The sequence below is a fragment of the Schistocerca piceifrons genome, chromosome 11 (assembly GCF_021461385.2).
Source record: "Schistocerca piceifrons isolate TAMUIC-IGC-003096 chromosome 11, iqSchPice1.1, whole genome shotgun sequence".
NCBI classification, from domain to species: domain Eukaryota; kingdom Metazoa; phylum Arthropoda; class Insecta; order Orthoptera; family Acrididae; genus Schistocerca; species Schistocerca piceifrons.
The window spans coordinates 152,902,730-152,927,630 of NC_060148.1; the positions used below are offsets into that span (position 1 = coordinate 152,902,730).

Sequence of the window (24,901 nt, forward strand, 5' to 3'; positions counted from 1 at the left end):
CCTTCTTGCAACAAATTTACCTCTAGCTGGAACACTATCTTCTGCGGACTGCAACCATTTTAATAACTACTTCCCTCTCTAAGACTTCTACTTGGATTTGTAGTTCTTCGATATTCTTGGTAATATGTAATACTGCTGGTTTTCTACTTCAGCTATCTGCATTCCCATGCTTCTTCTCAGTTTTATGAATAAGTTCAAAATCAAATTCGCTTAGCCTTGCTGCCAATCATGTCAACCTATTGGGAGGGATTCTTTAACCCCAACTATTTTAATGTCGTATGATCGGTTATTACTCTGAATGTTTTACTGTACAGATAAAATTTGAAGTATGAAAGTCCATAAATAAGGTTAACTTCCCATTCTCCATTGTGGAATAACTTCATTCTTCAGAATTCAGTTGCCTTGAGCGTAAGCTGCTGGATGTTCTACACATTCTACCTCTTCTGATAAGAGACAGGCTGGTGCATGAATTTACGCATCACATAATAAAACAAATTCTGTATTAAAATCTGGAATACTACAATTGGACTCAATGTTTAAGCTTCTTTTAGCCCCTCAAAAGCATGCTGGCACTGTTCTGACCACACAAATTTAGTACCCTTCTTCTAAGAATTGTCAACCTTTTGACAGTATCCACACGTCCTTTTACGAACTGGTGGTAATAGTTCACAAGTCCAGAGTGACTGCAACTCTTTTACAGATTGTGGTACGGGATATTCCCATACAGCTCTAATTTTGGTCTGTGTTACATCCATCTTTTAATATGTCCTAGGTATGCTATCTATTCAATCAAAAAGTCACAATTTTTTGTACTCACTGTTAACTTCACTGCTTTTAACCTTAGGAATACTTCCCTTAAGCACTGCATATACTGTCTGCTATCACTTCCATAGACGATTATTCCATCAAGATACACAGCATTTCCATGGTTTCAAACTTCTGAGAATTGTTTCCAACAATCTCTGAAATTTATACAGGTGCATTTTTAATGAGGATGGCATCCTTCTGATTTGGTAGTGTCCCCATGGTTCCAGAAATGCTGTTTTGTGTCAGTCCTATGATACAGGCTCTATCTGGTGATACTCGCTCTGCAAATCCATTGTTGAAAAATATTAGGATAGCTCTAAATGATACATAGTTTGTGATGTTTGGGAAATGGTAGGCATCCATTATGGTTTTCTCATTTAGGTGCCTGTAATCAAACCAAACCTATATTTTTGGCACAAATATTCCTGCCCACTGTCGACATCACATTCTTCAAGTATTCCATCTTTCAGCTGTTGATCGATTTACATCTTCAAAATTGGGTGAAAGTTGCTAACTCTTCTGTATGGTTTGTGGTAGACTGATGACTCATTGCATATTGGTATGCAGTGTTGTGTAATATGCGTACCTGATAATGGTCCTATTGGAAAAAATAAACCATTGAATTCCAAAAGTAGTTTTGTCATCTGTTTGCTCTTGCGTCCCTCTAGATGCTTCACTTTTGCTCCTCATACAGTTTCAGTGATGTCTGGCAATTGTCTGTGGCTGACACCCCATATGTTCCATTCTTCTTCCTGCAAGATATTCATATTGGAGATCAACAACTGGTGTGTTAATCATGTGCCCTCTGTGCTGAAATGGTACGTAGAAACAGGTATGGGCATGATATGTCTGTTAAATAAACAACCCACCTGATCTAATACTTAATTCTCTTCTAATGGTTCCATCACACACAAAATTCCTGCCAGCAAGCTGGACTCGACACTGACCCAATGAAATTTCCCAGTACCCTTGGATACATAATCATGCGAATCGAGTCTTAGTATAGTTTTCATGGTTTAATTGCTTCATCTTTCGCAATAGACTCTTCTTGCCACCTCTCTACCATGACTTAACCTAACTGAAGCATTTTTCTGCCATGTTCCACCCTATGTAGCTGGAAGTTGAGTATGGCACAATGCTGATAAGGAAATCTAATCCAGAATCATGTTGCACCTCTCAATTGAATGTGACACAATCTCTAATCATTGTTTAAATTAAGCTGTATTCAGGTGGATGCCGGTGTCCACAGTCCTAATGGTGTGATGATGTCTTTATTCCCACTCCATCTCAGTCTGTACTGTGGTGGGTCCAATTGCGTACATTTCACCAGATCACTACTGGTGACCAAAACATTCTCCCCTGTGTCCAATGATATCATGGAATCATTTTTGTTCCTATTCTTCTTATCCCATACAGATCTTATGGCATCCACATCTGCATACAATTTTGTATCTAGTCTTATTGGGAAGACCATAGGTGGACCAGGGGTCCCAGCTAGTGTTCAATACCTTATTTCTACCTGCTCCTCTACTTTTAAAACTGTTACTTCTTCTTTCTTTATTCACATCACCCTGAGGCTGGCAACACTTCGTCCTTACATGGCCTGTTTGTCCAAACTTGAAATGTTTTATATTAGCTGCAAACAGTGTCCATTTGCCCTGTATTCCAGTAGACAAATTGATCTCCTCACACACTGTAGTTACCGCACTGCTGTGCGCAAATCTGTCAGACACCCTGTCCACACACATTCTGACATTTCTGCATGCAGCCCTCTTAAAAAAGCTTTGAAGACCCTCTGCTATGCTTCTTGCAAAACAGTGTCATTAACTTCAGCATCCTGCCCCAATGCACAGGTATGTCCATTGATTTTCCTTATCCTATCTGCAAATTCTTCCACAGTTTCTTTATTTCTCTTAGTTATTACTGCGAATTGTTCCCTATAGTGTCTGGCACTATTTTGATCCATATATCTTAGAATTAACCCTTCTTTAAATTCTTCAAATATTGTGGCTCCCTTCACAGCTCCTGTATACCCTAAATATGTTTTTACTTCCTTTGTTAGAATCAGTTTTGTAACAGTCAATAATACTTCATTAGACCAACTGTGCATCTGAGTCAGATATTGAAGGTCAAGACATGCTCACTGTTGTTTCACCAGGACAAGGACCAATTAAACTTTTGTCTGACAAATTTACACTGGGTTGAATGATCGTGATCCTGTCAACCCACAAAGCTCCTTATTTTCTGCTGGTAATTCTGTTACCTTCTCGAACAATATGCATACTACTTCTGATTGTGGTACACCTTGTATCTCTGGTCCTATTCAAGCTGTGTCCTTGACAACACTCAATTCGAGAACTAACATTCACAAGACAAGAAGACAAAATACATTAACTTAATTCTTACATGTCATTATGAGCCATATTGTCTCCCAGCACTGCCTAGCCGTATGGCCCAAATGATTACATGTGTAACATTTTCCTAGAAGTGATTTCATACATTGCACTTATGCACAGTGTAACCTCAAGGGTCATATCTGACAGTCACTAACTAGTCATACCTTCCATTACCTCTAAGAGTAGAAAAATCCACTGGTTCTCTATTCGCAATAAAATCTATGTTATAAAATTCACGACTGTCAGATGGCTTTTCTATGACCAAAATACACTCCTGGAAATTGAAATAAGAACACCGTGAATTCATTGTCCCAGGAAGGGGAAACTTTATTGACACATTCCTGGGGTCAGATACATCACATGATCACACTGACAGAACCACAGGCACATAGACACATGCAACAGAGCATGCACAATGTCGGCACTAGTACAGTGTATATCCACCATTCGCAGCAATGCAGGCTGCTATTCTCCCATGGAGACGATCGTAGAGATGCTGGATGTAGTCCTGTGGAACGGCTTGCCATGCCATTTCCACCTGGCGCCTCAGTTGGATCAGCGTTCGTGCTGGACGTGCAGACCGCGTGAGACGACGTTTCATGCAGTCCCAAACATGCTCAATGGGGGACAGATCCGGAGATCTTGCTGGCCAGGGTAGTTGACTTACACCTTCTAGAGCACGTTGGGTGGCACGGGATACATGCGGACGTGCATTGTCCTGTTGGAACAGCAAGTTCCCTTGCCGGTCTAGGAATGGTAGAACGATGGGTTCGATGACGGTTTGGATGTACCGTGCACTATTCAGTGTCCCCTCGACGATCACCAGTGGTGTACGGCCAGTGTAGGAGATCGCTCCCCACACCATGATGCCGGGTGTTGGCCCTGTGTGCCTCGGTCGTATGCAGTCCAGATTGTGGCGCTCACCTGCACGGCGCCAAACACGCATACGACCATCATTGGCACCAAGGCAGAAGCGACTCTCATCGCTGAAGACGACACGTCTCCATTCGTCCCTCCATTCACACCTGTCGTGACACCACTGGAGGCGGGTTGCACGATGTTAGGGCGTGAGCGGAAGACGGCCTAACGGTGTGCGGGACCGTAGCCCAGCTTCATGGAGACGGTTGCGAATGGTCCTCGCCGATACCCCAGGAGCAACAGTGTCCCTAATTTGCTGGGAAGTGGCGGTGCGGTCCCCTACGGCACTGCGTAGGATCCTACGGTCTTGGCGTGCATCCGTGCGTTGCTGCGGTCCGGTCCCAGGTCGACGGGCACGTGCACCTTCCGCCGACCACTGGCGACAACATCGATGTACTGTGGAGACCTCACGCCCCACGTGTTGAGTAATTCGGCGGTACGTCCACCCAGCCTCCCGCATGCCCACTATACGCCCTCGCTCAAAGTCCGTCAACTGCACATACGGTTCACGTCCACGCTGTCACGGCATGCTACCAGTGTTAAAGACTGCGATGGAGCTCCGTATGCCACGGCAAACTGGCTGACACTGACGGCGGCGGTGCACAAATGCTGCGCAGCTAGCGCCATTCGATGGCCAACACCGCGGTTCCTGGTGTGTCCGCTGTGCCGTGCGTGTGATCATTGCTTGTACAGCCCTCTCGCAGTGTCCGGAGCAAGTATGGTGGGTCTGACACACTGGTGTCAATGTGTTCTTTTTTCCATTTCCAGGAGTGTATAAGGATTTTCGTTTTCTTTAATTCACTGTAACATAGGGTGTAGGTTCAAACATTGCTCTAAGAAGTGATGGCAAAGTTCTGACATCAATGTTGCATGACCCTTGGATTGTCACATGTGGAGGGTGAAATGAGGTGTCAGGGCGACTGTAGATACGTTTAATTACTTTCTTTTTTCCAGCCCTCAGCTGTAGTAAATCAGGAACAGCTTGGTAGAGGCTCCCAGTTGCCTCTTAAGTGAAATAGTAGACATCTGTCATTGCTGACAGGTCAAGGAGCAAGGCTGAATATGGGGTCACTCAGTGTTGCTGTCAGCAGTCACTCTGGCTGCGACAGTGATGCAGCTGATGATGTCCGTAAACTTCCTCCAGTGAGCAGCCAGCTCTCTCGTGCCTCACAGCAGGCTACCCTGTGTAGTGGTCAAACGGCAGACCCCATAGTGCATTCTAGGATGTCACTCTGGGTGTCACAGGGTTGTGGGTGTTGTTCACTCTGATATTGAGACAAGAATCATTTAGTACACAAATAGCTGAATGTTTATTCGTTCCAGACTATGTTCATTTAGTGCTTCACGCAAATGTTTTAAACACGACTGGTGGCAGGTGAGGAAACGCTCCCGACCTTCTGCTAATGCACTCCAGCGTTGGCTGTTGCTATATCACGCCCAACTGACTCAGCTTCGCAACACCAGTTGGTTGTGTATTGCTTTGCAGCATGTAACACTCCCACCCACCTGCAGCTGGCATTGTTGCAGCTCACTTCTGCTCTGGCGTATTTTCTGACCAAATTCAGTTGACATGCTACAGACGAAACCCAACAAGGACTTACACCAGAGAGAGCATTGAAAGGACCTACAATCACACCAGTGTGTCACTGGAAAAAGTTGTTGTCTAGCGTAAGAGAAGAAATATTTGACCAAAATGTCAATAAGTACTGCATAGGTAATGCTCTGGTGGGCAGTGAAGACCATCTCTTATATGAAGAAGACAGTCATTATGAAGGAGAAGTTCAATTTTGGTATTCAGGGGCCTTTAGGTCAGTGCGGTTCTATACACTAAGAATTGTTGTTAGCCTGGCTTTGCAATCTAATATTACAAATTGTAAAAATGTTACTTTTTAAAAAGTGCTTAAGTATGAATGTGTACCCTATAGCCTGTAGCATCTTATAGTCTGTAAAATATACAGAGGACCATCACTGATCGTAATTTTCTTCCTAGCCTTGTGCAAAAATAAATATATCATGCTTTATCTTTCCAGTCTCCCATTGTCTGGCCACAGAGGAGCATTCCACATGTAACTCAGTACCACCCAGGACTGGAGCAACTGAATTACATTCTCCACCAGGGTTTTGACTACCTCTTGTTGTGCCCTGAAGTGAGAGATGTTCTGCCCACTGTCCTTCCCACACCTCCCAGTGGTATTCCACTATCCAAAAAGCTTCACAATCTACTTGTCCATCCCTACACAACCCCAGGTCCCAACCTCTTACCTCATGGCTCATACCCTTGCAATAGACCTAGATACAAGACCTGTCCTGTACATCCTCCCACCACCATCACAAATATCACCTCTCCCACCAAAGACAGGACTATCTGTGAAACTAGTCATGTGATCTACAAGCTAAGCTGCAACCACTGTGCTGCATTCTATGTGGGCATGACACCCGACAAGCCATCTGTCTGCATGAATGGCCAGCGAAAAAAGTGGACCACCTGGTTGCTGAGAATGCTGCTATTCATGACATCCTTTGTTTCAGTGACTGCTTCAAAGTCTGTGCCATATGGATCCTTCACACCACACCAGCTTTTCTGAATTGTGCAGGGAGAACTTCCCCTACATTCACATAACCTTCTTGGCCTAAACCTTCATTAGTCATTGTCCTCACCCATTCAGCCTCCTGTTCCATTCCAGTACCATGCAGCTCTCATCATTCCACCATTGCACCCAGTCTTTTTACTTCTCTCCTTTGCTGGTGCCCCTCTTCCCACCTCTCCCCTGCCCACTGTCTAATTGCCTGACAGCACGTAGCTGCCCTACCCTCTTTCCACCTCATCCTTGCATGCTCCCCAGCAGCATTGCACTGTAAGTCACCCCTACCCAACTATCCCTCCCCACTCCAGCCGCCTTGTTACCCCTGCCCAGTCACTACTCTCATCATGCAGTGGTGCTGCTGCTCACAGTGTGGCTAAACTTGCCGAGACTGCAGTCGTGTGTGTGTATGTCATCTATTTTTGACGAAAGGCTTATGGGCCAAAAGTTTTATTTGTCACACTCTTTTTGTTGTTCCTATCTCAACTTAGCATCTCTGCAATATGGCAAATGTCAACTTTGCTTCCTCCTGCAGGTCTGGGGGTTAGAATAGGCTTAAGGTATCCCTGCCTGTCTTAAGGCGTGACTAAAAGAAGTCTCTCACTCTTCGACCCTATAACTTCAGGTCCCATTTTATGGATTGACCTGCCACTTTCCAAATTCTACTGAAGTGCGGGCCATATGGGGAAGGATGCCTTACGTGGTGCATGAGTTATCCATAGTTCCCCTAGATTGGATGTCCTGAGCCTATTGTCTTGGCTATGCATCTCCACCAGCAATTGAACTATTTGGATGAGCACACTTTGCGGGGTACGTCATCTTCTTCCATTTTCTCCTGTACTCTTTCACCCTCATGGCAGTTCGGATTTCTCTGCACCCAATATCCAGCACGGTAGCCATTACATTGTGGTGGGGCAATCATGTACCCATCCGGTGGTAGTCCCCTGACAACACAGGGATCGCACTGCTGATGCCTGAGCTGTAAACTCCCCATGTATGCCAAGGAGTAGATGCCTGTCTTCCTGAGGCATCAGGACTCCTGGCAATGGCCAGCATGCTATGTGGCCGTTGTTGTCGCTGGGTAGCACCCATGGGGAGAGCCCATGATTGGAATGGGTGGCATCAGGGCAGATGACCCACAATGAAGCGGACTAAGTCATCCCTTGCTGGTGACTGTAAGACACCAGCTGTCTCCAAGAAGGCAAGATCGAGTACAAAACTGACAGATATGATCCTAAATCTTTTCCCTCCCTTGCTACACCATGGGAGAAACATAGGGCTACAGAAAGAAGATAGCCATATTCGCCTCGGTATTTAGTCTATAGCAGAATGGACAGGGACTCTTTCTACCCATGAAGCCTCAGTTTTTTAATATATTGAGGATAAGTTTGAGGAAGTGGCAGCACTGTCCAAGATGAGAAGCAGTGCAGTCTCGATTCAGACAGCAGCTCCAGCCCATTCCCGGGCATTACTCACTTCTGACCGTCTGGGTGAAAATTCTGTTTTTGTCACTCCCCATAAAATCCTCAACATGTCCAGGGGATTATTTTGCATTGCGACCTCCTCTTGCAGTCTGACAAGCTCTGTGCCAATGTTGAATGGTGGGGTGTTTTTTTTCATCTGGCGCATTTACAGGGGACCCAAAGACAACAGGGTCACTACTGGTGCTTTCATCTTGGCCTTTGAGGATGAATCATTGCCTGAGAAGGTCAACGTGATGATTTACCACTGTGATGTTAAACCAAATGTTCCTCCCCATATTCGGTGCTCTATGTGCAGGAAATTAGGGCACATGTCTTCCCGCTGCACTTCCAGTGCCACATGTCGAGACTGCGGATGTCCACTGCATCCAGATACTCCATGTATGCCCCTTCCCACTTGTATCAGCTACGGAAAGCAGCACTCCCCCGGCTCGCCAGACTGCACAGTACTCCAAAAGGAGCGGAAAATCATGAAGTACAAGACCCTGGACAGATTGACTTACCAAGAGGCTGAATGTAAATTTGAACGATTACAACCGAATATGGTTGATGTCGACATATGCTGCAGCTACATTACCATCGCCATCACAAGTACCTAGTTTAGGAGCAAGGCCCCCCTCCTCCCCAAATGCAGGGGACATCAGTCCCGACCCACCAGCCAGAGAAGCAACAGCCTCTTCTGGCTCATCTCATGTGGAAGCGGTCGCTTGGGACTCTTCTCTCCCAAGGTCTCCACTAATGCTACAGCGGACACTCGCCAGTGGCTAAAGGAGCCAAAAGCTGCTGGTCAAAGAGATGCACGGTCTTCCTCCATGCCTGAAGCTACTTCAGAGAAGTCCTCCCAGCAAGCCCCTAAAGAGAAGTGAGGGCAAAAAAACAAAAGAAGTCTGCTAAGAAAAGAACCCTCAGGTGACCTCAACACCACTACTAGCTACCAGTTCTATACCTGCGGATGAGGTGGAGATCTCACCATCTACTGACGACCTGGATCTCACTTGATGCCTCATTCACAATAGGAACGGATACAAATACTCAATCGGTGGCAGCAGGTGACGCTGAAGTGTAACCTGCCTCTTTGCATGCTTCATGCCTTCCCAGCCTCACAATAACCTCATCCTCCAGTGGAACAGCAGCGGCTTTTTCCACCACCCAGCTGAGCTACAGCAACTGTTTAGGTTTACACCTGCTTTCTGCATTGCCCTCCAGGAAATCTGGTTCCTGGCAATGCGGACCCCTGCCCCTCATGGCTATAGGGGTTATTACAAGAACTGTAGCAACTATAATAGTGCATCAGGTGGAGTTCTTGTCTATGGCCTGAACTCAGTATGCAGTTAACCTGTGCCCCTTCAAACAACTCTTGAAACTGTGGCTGTCAGGATAAGGACAAAGCAGGAAATAACTGCCTGCAACATATATCATCATCCGGATGGTGCAGTACCCCTGAAAGCATTGGCTGCACTGATTCATCAACTCCCTAAACCTTTCCTACTTATGGGAGATTTAATCGTCCATAACCCCTTGTGGGGTGGCACTATGCTTACTGGTCAAGTTAGAAATGTCGAAACTCGACCTCTGACTCTTAAATACTAGGGGCCCACACACGTTTCAGTGTGGCTCATGGCACTTACTCGCCCATTGCTTTATCCCTCTGCATCCCAGGACTTCTCCCATCTGTCCACTGGAGAGCCCATGATGCCTTGTGTGGTAGTGACCACTTCCCCATCTTCCTGTCACTCCCCCAGCACCATTCTCCCCAGATGTCTACCAAGATGGTCTTTAAACAATGCAGACTGGAAGCTTTCACCTCTGCTGTCACCATTGAAACTCCATCACATGGTACCATCAATGTGGTAGTTGAGCAGGTCTCTAGAACGATCGTTTTTGTGACAGAATTAACGATCCCTTGTTCTTTATAGTGCTCCAGCGAAAACTTTGGCGGTCGCCAGAAATCGTTGAGGCCATTAAAGAGCATCGACAAGCTCTACAGTGACGTGACACTCTTCCCTAGCACAGTTAATAGCTTTGGAAGGGCTCATGCTCGCATTCTCCAGCTTATAAAAAGACGGAACCAGGCATGTTGGGAGAGGTATGTCTCGACCATTGGTGCCGTACGTCACGTTCCTAACTCTGGAAGAAGATCGGACATGTATGTGCGTACCAGACCACGACAAGTGTTACTGGCGCTAACATCAATTGTGCGTTATCTACCGACACAAAGGCAATTGCCTAGCACTACGGTTGAGCCTCTGCACCCTCAAATGGCAGATGGAAAGGAAAGCACTCTAGTTCACAGAATGTCACATTGAACCCTATAATGCTCCATTTACAGAGTGGGAGTTCATCAGCGCCCTTGCACATTGCCCTGACACAGCCCCTGGGCCAGATCAGATCCACAGTCAGATGATCAAACATCTATTGTTTGACTAAAAGCGCCATCTCGTTATCATCTTCAACTGGATCTGGTGCGATGGCGTCTTTCCATCGCAATGGTGGGAGAGCACCATTATTCCAGTGCTCAAACCCGGTAAAAACCCACTTGATGTGGATAGTTATTGGCCCATCAGCCTCACCAACGTTCTTTTTAAGCTGCTAGAACGTATGGTAAGTCGACAGTTGTGTTGGGTCCTGGAGTCATGTGGCCTACTGGCTCCATGCCAGGGCACTTTCTGCCAGGGTCACTCTACCATTGATAATCTAGTTTCCCTTGAGTCTGCCATCTGAACAGCCTTTTCCAGACGCTAACACCTGGTTGCCGTCTTTTTTGATTTATGAAAAGCTTAAGACACGACCTGACGAAATAATATCATTGCCACATTATATGAGTGGGGTCTCCAGAGTCCGTGCCAGATTTTTATGCAAAATCTCCTATCGCTCTGTACTGTCCGTGTCCAAGTTGGTGCCTCCCGTAGTTTGCCCCACGTTCAGGAGAATGGGGTCCTGCAGGGCTCTGTATTGAGTGTATATCTATTTTTAGTGGTCATTAACTGCCTTGCAGCAACTGTCAGGCCATCGGTCTCGCGTTCTCTGTACGCAGATGACTTATGCATTTCATGCAGCTCCTCCAGTACTGGTGTTGCTGAGCAGTGCCTACAGGGAACCATTCACAATGTGCAGTCATGGGGTCTAGCCCACAGGTTCTGGTTTTCAGCTACGAAGTTGTGTGTCATGCCCTTCTGTCAGTGTCGTACCATTCATCCGGAGCCAGAACTTTACCTTAAAGATGATCCACTCACTGTAATGGAGACATATCGATTCTTATGACTGGATTTCAACACGTGATTGACGTGGCTTTCTCATCTTGGTCAGCTGAAGTGGAACTGCTGGCAGCACTTCAATGCCCTCTGGTGCCTGAGCAACACCAACTGGGGTGCAGATCGCACTAAGCTGCTGCAGCTCTATAGAGCCCTTGTTCAATCTCGTCTTGACCATGGGAAACTGGTTTATTGTTTGGTGGCGCCCTCAGCGATATGTTTACTCTACTGGCAACAGGAGGTTTCAGGACGAGTCCAGTGACCAGGTCGGAGTCCCTCCATTGAAGGTTAGACATGCACCACTGCTCGCCAGGTATGTTGCACACATTCATAGTTCTCCAGAGCATCCACAATACCATCTCCTTATCCCATACATGGTATTTCATCTCCTGCATCGGAGGCCCAGGTCAGGGCTTATGACTGCAGTTCGCAACTGATATTGTCTGTTTGAAGTGGAGTCCTTGCTTTTACCACCTATGCTCAAGGTCCATTCATGTACACCTCCATGGTGTACACCGAAGCTGAAGCTTTGCCTGGACCATTCACAGGGTGCTAATGGATGAGTTAACTGTGCAGCTCTCGGCTGTCACTTCCTCTCGATTCTTGACGAGTACCGGGACCGTGAAGTGGTTTACTCGGACTGCTCCATGGGTGATGGTCACATTGTCTTTGCATATGTTCATGGCGAACATACTGAACAGCACTCCTTGTCAGACGGCGGCAGTGTTTGGACTGCAAGGCTGGCAGCCATTTCTCGTGCTCTTGAGCACATCCAATGTGCGGTAGCAAGTCGTTTCTTCTCTGTGCTGACTCCTTGAGCAGCCTACAAGCTATCGACCAATGCTACCGGCACCATCGTTTTGTAGTGACCATCCAAGAATCCATCTATGCCCTGGAACGGTCCAGTCATTCCGTGTTATTTGTGTGGACCCCAGGCCACTGTTGTTTGTGTGGACCCCAGGCCACATTGGAACCCCAGGAAGTGAACTTTCCGACAGGCTGGCCAAACGGGCTAAACGGAAACCAGTTATGGAGGTCGGCATCCCTGTAACTGACCTGTGATCATTATTACACCACAAGGTTTTTCAGGTTTGGGAGACCGAATGGCATAATCTCAGTATGCACAACAAACTCTGTGCCCTTAAGGAGACTACAAATGTGTAAAAGACTCCATGCAAGCCTGTCGCAGGGACTCTGTGGTTGTCTGCTGGCTCTGCATTGGCCATACATGCCCTAAATCGCTCCAGGCAAATGCTGGGATGGTTCCTTTGAAAGGGCACGGTCGAATTCCTTCCCTAATCCTATGAGACTGATGACCTTGCTGTCTGGTCTCCTCCTCCAAAACAAACCAAACCAAACAAATGCCGGCCATACATGGCTAACACATGGCTACTTCCTCTGTCGTGAGGACCCACGTCGGTGTCACTGTGGCTCACATATAACTGTCATCCACATCTTGCTGGACTGATGACTTTTAACCACTCTACGGCAGACTTTTAACCTTCCTAGAACCCCACCTTTGGTGTTGGGTAACAATGTTTCAAACTGCAGATTTAATTTTAGGTTTTATTTGTGAGGGGGTTTCGTCATACAATCCAAGGGTGGGCATTTAGCCTTCTCTCTGAGGCCACCACCCTCCCTCCATTGTAATTCTGTCGCACTTTCTTTGCATTTGTTTGTCTTCGTTGTCATCTTTACCCTACATGTGCTCTTCTCGCCTTGTCTTTTTGAGGTGGACGTTTTAATATGTTGCAGAGTGGCTGGCTCATCCTCATTTATTATTGTGATCAGCCAGCCCAGACTATATGCTCTATGGTTTTAATACCTTCTTCTGCTTTTCTTTGTGGCGTATGTTTTCCCCATTTTTTGTTCATTCCACTCATTTTCTTTTTAGGTGTGCTGCTGAGTGTTTTTGTACCTTGAGCCTTGCTTCTGTCAGGAAAAAAGGGTCTGATGACCCTGTAGTTTGGTCCCTTTATACTCAAAACCAACCAACTGATCAAGTTTTCTCTTTATAATATTGTTACATTTCTTCCCGGATTTTCCATTACTTGTTGTTGATCCAAATTTGAAATTTGTCCCATAATTCTAAGACCATGAATAAAACTAACTGCAGTTCTGTCTTTATCAGTGATGAAAAAGTAGAAAACACACTGCTATATTATTGAAAGAGAATGTGGAGTATGATAATTCAGTTGAATATTGGGTAGTAGTATGGACAGCATGATTCAGCACCATGTGTGCAACACAAAAGTGTGTTCAAAAGAAGGATTCTAAGACATAAATATGTAAATTAAGTTAAGGCTGTACAGAGAATACCATGCCTTGATGCACAATGAAAAGGCAATTTACTCAATAAACTCTACGTAAATAGATGTGCCAGGCAGACGAAAGGAAGGGAAGACAGACAGTACTTCATTGAAACAAGCTGCTTTCAAATATGAAGTCCACTCAAAAGAAGTGTGTCAAAAAACATTGCTTGACATATTTTCCATCACCCAGCAATGAAAACTCTCTCTTCAACATAAACTGGAAAGTGGAGTGACCACTCCTGAAGATGGTTGAGGAAAATATTTGTGTAGGCCACATGTCATATCAAATGATGACAGGTCGCTGATTCAAGAACTCAGTTTGAGTTTCTCGAAGTAAGAATAAATCTTCGAAAGAATGTCTGCACCACAATCTCAGTCTGTGCAGAAATTAATGATTCTTTATGATCACAGCTTCAGATGAGATACAAATGCACAACATAGAACTTAGTCAGTTGTTATGCAAAAGCAGACTGAGCATACAAACTGCTAAAAAACAACACAGAAATGGCTACAAAGGAACAATATACAGGGTGATTCAAAAAGAATACCACAACTTTAGGAATTTAAAACTCTGCAACGACAAAAGGCAGAGCTAAGCACTATCTGTCGGCGAATTAAGGGAGCTATAAAGTTTCATTTAGTTGTACATTTGTTCGCTTGAGGCGCTGTTGACTAGGCGTCAGCGTCAGTTGATGCTAAGATGGCGACCGCTCAACAGAAAGCTTTTTGTGTTATTGAGTACGGCAGAAGTGAATCGACGACAGTTGTTCAGCGTGCATTTTGAACGAAGTATGGTGTTAAACCTCCTGATAGGTGGTGTATTAAACGTTGGTATAAACAGTTTACAGAGAATGGGTGTTTGTGCAAAGGGAAAAGTTCTGGACGGCCGAGAACGAGTGATGAAAATGTAGCACGCATCCAGCAAGCATTTGTTCGCAGCCCAGGAAAATCGACTCGCAGAGCTAGCAGAGAACTGCAAATTCCACAATCAACTGTATGGAGAGGCACATTGGCACTTATCTGTCCGTAACTACCTGAACGTCAACTACCCGAGCCGATGGATTGGCCGCCAGGCAGCCCATGACAGAGCACTTCATCACTGGCCTCCAAGAAGCCCTGATCTTACCCCCCTGCGATTTTTTCTTATGGGGGTATGTTAAGGATATGGTGTTTCGGCCACCTCTCCCAGCCACCATTGATGATTTGAAACGAGAAATAACAGCAGCTATCCAAACTGTTACGCCTGATATGCTACAGAGAGTGTGGAACGAGTTCGAGTATCGGGTTGATATTGCTCGAGTGTCTGGAGGGGGCCATATTGAACATCTCTGAACTTGTTTTTGAGTGAAAAAAAACCTTTTTAAATACTCTTTGTAGTGATGTATAACAGAAGGTTATATTACGTTTCTTTCATTAAATACACATTGTGGTATTCTTTTTGAATCACCCTGTATATGTTAGATGCGTGGACATACAACACATTCTACTTTGTCATAAATTGGCACATTCTATGGTATTTTGCCAGAGACAGTTGCCGTCATATAATTTCATGGTTCATGACTTTGGTACTTAACTAACACGGTAAATTTAGGGGATGGATCTGGTGCAAGGTGTGGTTCAGCCAAAATAGTTTCCTGTCTGATTAAATTTGTGATGCTTGAAAAAGGTATGGGACACAAACTAATTATATGGTCTGACCACCATGTTGGGCAGAACGATAACTGGAAAATTTTAGCACTTTATTTCTATCTGGTCAACTGCAAGTACTGTGTAAAAATACAGAAAAATTTTTTATGTTAGAGTGATAGTTTCCTGCCTTGTGACAGGAACTTTGCAGTGATTGAGGAAAGAAAGTGTCAAAAGTTATGGCTCCTTTAGAATGGAAGCATGTCATTGCTTAGGCCACTGTAGAACCTTCGAAGTTGACCATACAGGAGATGATGGAAGACAAGGGCATCGGATCTGTTGAGCTGGTTCTCAAAATGCCACCTAGTTTGACAATTACTGCTGTGCTCTCGTTGAAGCTATGCAGTGATGATTCTCAAGGCATAAGCGGTTTCATCCATGTGAAAGACATTGTATTGTGAAACATGTTTTTGAACATGAAGTAAAAGAAATTCTATTGGATTTTGGTTTTTGGTTGCTCTACAATGGGGTACTGAATCTTGTAAGGAGAAGAAAGGCAAGCTATTGGATGTGATGAAATACAGGGAATCAAAATCCAGGCATTTTATGAAAACATTCAGTGTGCCAACTGAGTGTAATGTGCCAGGTTTGGGCTCAACTTCATAACAAACTCATGTTCTATTACTTATTTAAGACCAAAGCAATCAGTTTACTATAAATATTAGTTTGTATCTTGATGTAATTTTTTTTATTTAAAACTTTGAGACTCTAGGCAACCTTATAGTTCTCGTAGAGTGTGATATACAGCAATGCTGTATATCAGTTGCTATACACTGTTTTTTCATTTTAATAGTTATGTATTTTCTAAAACCTGTCCTTAGTGCAATTTTAAAAAGCACAACCAACTATTTTCAACAGTCTGCATCTGCAAACAATAAATATCTGCTATTACATTTTTATTAACGGTTTTTGTCGATTTCCTAAAAACTTGGAAATATACCATACAGCGTTATTCATGCTCGTGCTTCATTTTGCTATGATTATGTGCATCTATCAGGTGACACTAATTGAGAATATGATTGATTGGTACCTTCTTCCAGCCACTAGGAAACTTCCATGGGCTCAGAGATGTTTGATATGCTGCTGTTAGAGAAGGAACAAGTTTAGTGTAATATGAGTGGTATTGTACAGCCATCTCATATTGCCCAGGTGCCTTTTCTCTATTAAGTGAGTACACAGTATAAAATCAACATAAATTGATCATCTCAGAATCTGTCATTATGATGTTTATGCCGGTACTGAAAGGAGGAACTCCATTATGATATTCCACAATGAAATAGATTTGAAAGAGAAAATTGAATATTTGGCCTTGTGTCTGTTATCTTCAGTTTGTATGCCAATAGGGCAACTGATAGTGATTTCAGTCCAGCTACTGACACTGTGTGCTGATTGCTTACTGTGAAAATTCAATCAAGATGTGTAATGTTAATGCTTTGAAATTGGTCCTATGATGTACTGAGTTTCAGGGTAGTGAACAGAACTGATTTCACAATGTATCTCTACAGTCCCATGCATGGGTCAAGGCCATCTACCACTGAGTATCTACCCTGTTAAAACCACCTGTCAGTCAAGCAACATGTAAAAGTATGAAGTTAGGCATATCTTGTAATAGTTAATGTATACTTAAACAAGTTGTTTAAACGAATTTAAATGCAGTGACAACTAAATAAGGAAATGTAAACACAGCGACAAAGTTAAGTTGAATGGTGTACTGTCAATGTAAGACACAAAAATAGAAATGGCCATCCTTAAAATCATTAAATTGAATTATATAGGATCACATAGCAAGGTTGAACACTTCAAATTGAAGATAATGCAGTTCAATTATGTGAATAATTATGAATATTTGACAGATTCCCCAGTTACATAAGCTAATGTGAAATCGGAACTGAGTCCAGCTGGGTGTAATCATCAGTGATGCTGTGTCACTGTCAATCAAAGTTCATTACAAAACAGAACTATCAGTTGCGCAAAGTGAAAGTTCGTCAGTCACAAAAACATACAACAATTTAATGGAATGAGAAAATGCCAAAATCCTCATGTATTGCTCAAAATCTTATCATCCATACAATTTTAGAGAGCTGAAATGACACAACTGGTTGGCTGCCCAGAGACTTCGGTTCAACTACTGTCAAAACCTATGCAGACTTAACAGTAACAGTTCATTGGCCCAGACTATGTGAGAAACACACATACATTACCAAAGACTATGGGGCACAGCAGCACTGTTTATTTAAAACCTCAAGAAACCATACCATACTAGTCATTTTCAAAACATCTTACAAAACTTAATTAAAATAAGTGATTGAAAGTACATTGTTCTTATTGAAACTAATCAACTTGAAATAAACACCTTCCCATACTGGTCACTTTGCAAGCTTACCAAACATTTTAAGATAAATATTAACATTAAATATCAGTGAAAACATGATAAACAGCCATCATATGCAACTGTCAAAATAAGTCAATACAAGGAAATATTACTATAGAAATGAGTTTGTCATATCAGATGAGATCATAATTTCCTGCTCATTTACATAGTGCTTTAAGGTATTATGTAGCACATACCAAATTCGAAGTACAACCAGTTGAACTGGACCCATCTTGATCACACTGCATAATAGTTAGTCAAAAATACCTGAACACAAATTCACTAAGGATGATGGATTTAATTTGATTTTGGCAGAGAAGCTAAGACAGCTTTGGTCTAACCTGGCACCGAAACAGTTTATTGTGCAGTATTGCTCGCTGTATATCTAGTAAAGCCAACCAGTGCCCTTAGATAGTGCAAGGAGTCTCTCTACCCATTATTTGTTAGACACAATTTCTTCACTTCCAGTTTCACTGAAAATTCTGTCTCTTTGGTCTCCAATGTCATGCATTGGAAGATTAGGTGTGATGCAGTTTCTTCACTGTCATCACAGATGCTACATTTATGGTCTTCTTCCATTATACCCATTGTATGTAGGTGTTTTTTTTAAATTCCCATGGCTGGTGATCAGTCCAAACATGAGTTTAATCTCTTTCCTCTTCGAGCCCAGGGTTACAGAGCATCTTTTAAAGCACAACTTTGGCATTGTTACCTCACCATGTTTTTGCTTATAGACCTTGGTCTAGTATTCTATGTGCTTCTTCTAAGCCAGTTCCATAGTTCGTTCGATCATAGCATTGGTGATTATCAGAACAGGTACCGGTCCACTGAATGGAGTCTTTGCCCCCATCCTGGCCAATCTGTCAGCTTCTTTATTGCCACTGATCCCTGAGTGACCAAGGACCCATATTAAGTTTCTGCAATTGAATCCCCTAACTCCACCAAAGCCCTGTGGCATTCTGCAATAATAATATGTTGTGCTGCAGGAGTTCCCAATAATTTGAGGGCTACCTTGCTGTCTGAATAGATGTAGATGCTATGGTCCTTGTAGCACCTATATATATTCTCCTCCACACACGCCTTGATTGCAGTAATTTCAGCTTGGAATACCGAGGCCAGTTTTCCTAGAGAGATGATGCCCTCCAGTTTTGGCTGAACCCTGTACACTCCGCCCCCAGCGCCTTGGTCTGATTTTGACCCATCAGTGAACCAGACAGTGTCCTCTGCATGGTGTCAAACTGTTTTCCCACTGCTCCCTGCTTCCAATTATTGTATTGTAAGGCTTGTTGAAGCAGTTGGGAGTTGTTATACAGTCAGGCGGCATTTCTCAAGCCATTCCTATATTTCAGTGTGTGAGTCTGGATATCCAATGTGATCCAGTTTTTACCAGTTTTGAGTGTGTATGCACCAGCTGCTGCCTTCATCTTAACCCAAAGATGTAGTGGAGGCATGTCCAGCATGACTTACATCCCAGTGGTTGGTGTGCTACTAATTCTGCCTGTTGTGGCAAAGCAGGCCAGTTTGTGCACCTTAGCAAGCTCCTTAGCTGCAGCCTGCTGTTGTACATTCTTCCACGACACTACGGCCCCATAGGAGATCCTAAGTCTAACCACTGTTGTGTGTGTCCAGTGCATACATCAGGATCTTAGGCCCCAGTTTTTGCCACAAGACCTTCTGGTACTCACTAGAGTACAATTCGCCTTGGAGCAGATGCTCTTAATGTGAAGGGTCCATGTTAGTTTCTCATCTAAGATTATCTCTAGATATTTCACTATCCCCTTCACAGATGTTTCATCAAAAAGCTTAAGATGTGCTGCTTCGTGATTGGTACCACAACAGTCTTGTTAGGATTAACGTTTAAGTCCTATGTAATGTACCAGTCTTGCACAATATCCAGTGCACCTTGTGCCATATTCCTAACTGTGTCAGCAAATTTGCCGGGTATTACTATGACGAGGTCATCTGCGTATCCATGGCAAAAGCATTGTCTGTAATTTAGTTCCTCAATGAGTTCGTTCTCCAGTAGATTCCACAATAAAGTGGACAAAACTCCTTGTGGACAACCTCTAGTGGTGTTAATTACTATTTTTTCATTCATCATGTGGCCTCTACCCTCCTTCCACTAAGCATGGCCCTAGTCCACCTACATATAGTGGTCACTAGGTCATGCACCTCTGTTGACCTAACCATGGAATCAAAGGTTGTGTTACTAAAAGCCCCCTTGACGCCCAGGAAGATGCAGAGGACTGTTTCTTGAAAGGAAAGTGCTTTCTCCACCCTCCCAACAAATAGTTGGAGAGCTGTCTCACTTGATTTACCTGGTTACGTGTGTTAGTTTGAATGTAGAGGAGCCCTAGTTAGCCTCCTCTCCCCAGCATGTACATTAACCCAACTGATTGCTCTCATATATCCTTGGCCTTTGTATGATCAATTCTCCCTGGCTTTGGAATAAAGACAACCTTCACTGCCCTCCAGGCATTGGGAATGACTCCCACTGCTAGGCTAACCCTGAATAACGTGCAAAGGACTCTAATAAGATTGTCTCCTCTTTGTTTTAAGAGAGCTGAAACGGTTCCATCTGGACCAGGTGACTTGACCGATTAGAATGTTGCCACCGCCCATTGGATTTTACTGAAATTGACACACTCCTTAGCTGATTCCCAGTCCTCTCTTTGAGTGCCTGAGAACTATTGTCTTTCAGGGCTCGCATTCTGCTCTATGTTATCCGCCCGAGGATATTGAGGAAAATGAGTTTTGAGGAGCAGTTCCAGTGTCTCATGTGCTGTCTCTGTATTTTCCCCATCGTCCTTCCTCAATTAACCTCCTGGATTAGTTGGTACTCTGGTGAGGATTTTGTGAAGCCTGACTTGAGATAAGTACCTTCCCATGCAGGTTGCTTTAGAACCTTACGAAACATTCTGAGATAAATACTACATTAATTATCAGTTAAAACATGACAAATTGCCATCATATGCAACTGTTACAGTAATTAAATACAAGGAAATATTTCTATACAAACAAACTTGTCATATCAGGTGAGATTGTAATTTCCTGCTCATTTACATGGTGCTTTAGGTTACGACATAGCACTTACCAAGTTTGAATTACAACCAATTGAACTTGACACATCTTGATCACACTGCATAATAGTTAATTTGTCAAAAAAGTATGTAATACACATTTGGTAAGGATAAGGGTGTAGTGTAAAATATGCTGTCTTTTGGTGTATGGAATTGTGGAGTACATTTAGCTCTGGTCAAATTAATTGAGTAGTTCTAATTAAATTGTAGATACCCTGGATCCAGTTGAGTTACAGTCAAACTATGTATTCACTGTAGTTTGATGTATTGTTTATGCTTGTGGCAATTTTGGATTACATGTAGTACTATTTAGCATTATTGTAATCAGTGTTTATAAAATTAATTAATGAAAAACTATACAGGGCTCTATTTAACTCCTGAAGTTGGGCTGCACAGTTTGAAATAGTACTGTTGAATTCAATTTTAGTGTTTTTCTGTACAATATTTGTGAATAATATTTTATAGCTGGAAAGTGACAAATTAGCAGTTGGCTATGCATCTGATGTTTTGAGATATCAGTCAGCAGAGTTAGAATCTTTGATTTGTTGCATCCTTTGTTTATTGCTGTCCCTCACTAATTTTGGCCGCGTTCATCTTTTGTTTGTCAATGAGTTTATGATTATGTTTAAATGTGTGACAAAAATTCTACTTGCCATCATAGCACTGACCTTGGGAAAGTCCTAAAATTGCTTAAAGATTCAAGTGCAAAAGTTACATGGATGTGAATTTACATACTGCCTCACAGTTGTCGGCCTTTTCTCACAGGAAAGTAACCCCGATGGATAGTAGGTTATGGGCATTTCTCTTGACTTAGAAGGAACATAGTTCACCAGAGCAAAATATTAAATGTATAGATTTTCATGTTTCAATGTTAAATGGGAAATGTTCAGTGTCAATCAATCCTGTGCATTTGATGGTAGATTCACATTACTATCTCACGTATAATATTTGAAAGTTTGAATGCATGACGGATTTTCAGTTACCTTCATTATTTGTTCAAATTAATTTCCAGTGGGGCTTACAAAGACGTGATACCATGTATTGCAGTTTATAAAATTCATTTGTTTCTTCAAAAAATTGCCTCCAAAATTGAGGTGTGTTACACTCAAATTTAATATAACAAGTCCAGTATTCCAGTCGAAATTCCCGGTTGCCTTAAAAATGGCCATATATTCAATGCAGCAGGAAATCTATTTCTATCTAGTAACATTGGATTCAATTGGCAGAAGAAATGCACCAGTGCAATGAACATGTTACAGGGATTCACAAGATTTGTTGAGATGTTTCTCTTGGAACACCAGCTGATTGCGTACAAATCATTCTGTCCTTCCTGCTCTCTCTTCAGGGATGACCTGATCTTGGCTTATTGGTTACTGTTGTTCCATGTTTTTGCTATTGACTGTGCTCACTTGTTTGTGGTTGTGATATGTCATAGTCCCTATAAGTACTCCCAATCTTGAAGACATGTAAAACAGCTTGTCTCACATCAAGCGAGTGTTCTGTTTTGCTATACTTCTAGTTCTCTGCAAGAAAACAATCACTGAGTGAATACCTCAGTCATAGTAGTTACTGGATACCATACCATCAAGGCAAGTTACAAACTTTCGAGCTAAAGGAATACATATGTACATTGTTGTTGTATGATCTTATTTGTTCACTAGATATGTAACCACAGCAGTGTGCAGCTCTTGATGGAGTGACACTTGAATGCATTGCTCTTTTGTTACTGCGTGCAAGCAGTACTGACAGCATAACACCACCACTGCAAAATATTTCTGATCACAGCTGTAGCCTAACAAAACACTCCAAATACTGTTATCTGCATACTTGCAGAGACTCTTTGAGCTGCTTGCTGCAACTTGTTTGCAGTACATATACGATCGCTATGCATTACTGAGAAGGTACTACAAATATGGAAAAATTTTTTTCCTGATCAATTACAGGCCAGCTAAGGTTTTACATTTATTTATGCTACTCCTTCTACTGTACACATTTTTCTTTCCATGCACCTGACGTTCAGTTTCTATATTGTCTTTTTGGAACTGTTATGCTGTGGAGAATTTACCAACTCAATCCTGTTTCTGTATTTGGTTTGGTTTTAAATATCTTGCTAATTTATACAAGTTTCTTGTAGGTCTTTGTGCAGTCTTGTAAGGCATTGAGATTTTTTAATGGTTTTAGTACTGCTACACAGTTTTTCTTTTCAGTGTGCTAAGACTCATTAACCTTGTATGCCAAATTTTGTCTCTACTTATTTTCCTACATATTTATCTATACTTCTGTATTGTTTCTGAATTTAAATGTTTGTGGTGGTATTCTGTTTCCTAATATCTTTTCTTTTTCATAATTTTAACTATCTTTTGTTGATTCTAAAATTAGTATTTGTGATACAGATGTGTATTTTGGACTACCTTGCAAGTTGGAGGTTCTGCAATTTTGGAGAATGAATTTTTACTATAAACATCTTCTGTTAACTGAAATGCAGAGTCCATCTTTTATAGTCTTCCTCTTGTGGTTCCAGTTTCCCCACCATTTCGCTACATGACTTCTCATAGATCCTTAAATTTGTCTTCCCCTGACCCTCCCACACTCCCTATTTGATAGGGATGTTGCAGTCCTGTAGTTACCCATTACTGCTTCACTGCTGCTTATCAGAAGAGACGAGTAGTCATGCTTTTCCTACTGTTTTTCTTTCTCTCTGTTCTGTGGTTTCTCTACATTGTCAGCATTGCTAAATTATCTACAAAATTTGAACAAACAATTTTGAAATTATCAATTTTCTAACCAAGTAGTATTCAGCTTCTGGTAGTAGATTCTGACAACTGCTCCATCTGTTCAATATTCACTTTTCTAGTATAGTCTGAAAGAAGAATTGCCTTGGCCATAGTCTGTTCTTATCTCAAATGAGGCTGTAGTTCTTTTAAGAAGACCCGTGTTGTCTTCTGTATTTCAGATTCTTTAAGAATTTTTAAATAAAGCAGTCTTGCTTTATAGTCATAGGCCTTCTAAAATGTTACAGATGTATTCCAATGGTATTTTGCTCCTTTAGTCCTCTATCAATTAGGCCTTCACAGGACCATCCTGTCCTAAGCCATCTCTGATATATCTTGTATTTTAGAATTCTGCTGTTGTCTCCTTGAACTTTTCATGGAATTTCATTGAATCTTATGTGAACATGGTTATCAGTTATTCTAGGCCAGCAATCTTACTTTTATTATTCAGTGGTAATGGTCAATTTCAACAGGTATCTATGTCTGACTCTGGAATTCATCATCTTTTTGGAATTGTGCTTTGTTACTGGCACACAAGCTGTCTGATATTCTCAAATCATATTATTGTTGTCCTCGTATCTTTTTAGTGGTGTATGCTAAATGTCTTTTTCTTTGCAGTTTTCCTTTTTTCTTACATCTAGTCAGGCAGACATTCATAAATGAAAACATTTTCTACCAGGACTGATATGGAATGTACTTATTCAAAATTAATTTGGCAGTTGTACGATTCTCAAGTGGTAGCTCAGTGTGATGTCTGAATCCTTTATAATTCCTTTTGAGGTAATACTTTTGAGGTAATACTTTTGAGGTAATACTTTTGTGTTAACCATGTTTACAAATTCCATTTTCTTTACAAGATGGGAGTCTTTGTAATCTGTATGCCTAGAAATTGGTAGTACTTCATGTACTAATTTCTATCAAAGTCATGTCATACTGCACATCTTAATATCCAGTCCCCAAGCACTAAGCATGACTTTAATAACACTGACTTAGTTCATAGTAAGCTGTCACTTGAGAATGGCATAACAGTCAAAATTCCAGTTGTGAATAAATTCATTTAATAGCAGTTTAGGCAGATAATGTTCTAATCTCCTTTCCGTGCCAGTCTGAGGATAAAAGTTAGATAAAATCTGTATGTTTTCCTCTGGAACTTCATCAGATGCTTCTCAACATTGTTCTGAGGACTGTTTTACCTTCTGCATTGTTATCCTGATCTATTGGTGCATGTGCATTAATTATTGGGTAC

General features: G+C 42.4%; 1 protein-coding gene across 1 annotated transcript in view; it reads left to right on the forward strand.

Annotated features, from left to right (window-relative positions):
• Nucleotides 1-24,901, forward strand: part of LOC124719838 (zinc finger protein 708-like) — a 109,695-nt gene that overhangs the window by 48,244 nt on the left and 36,550 nt on the right. The window lies entirely within an intron of this gene.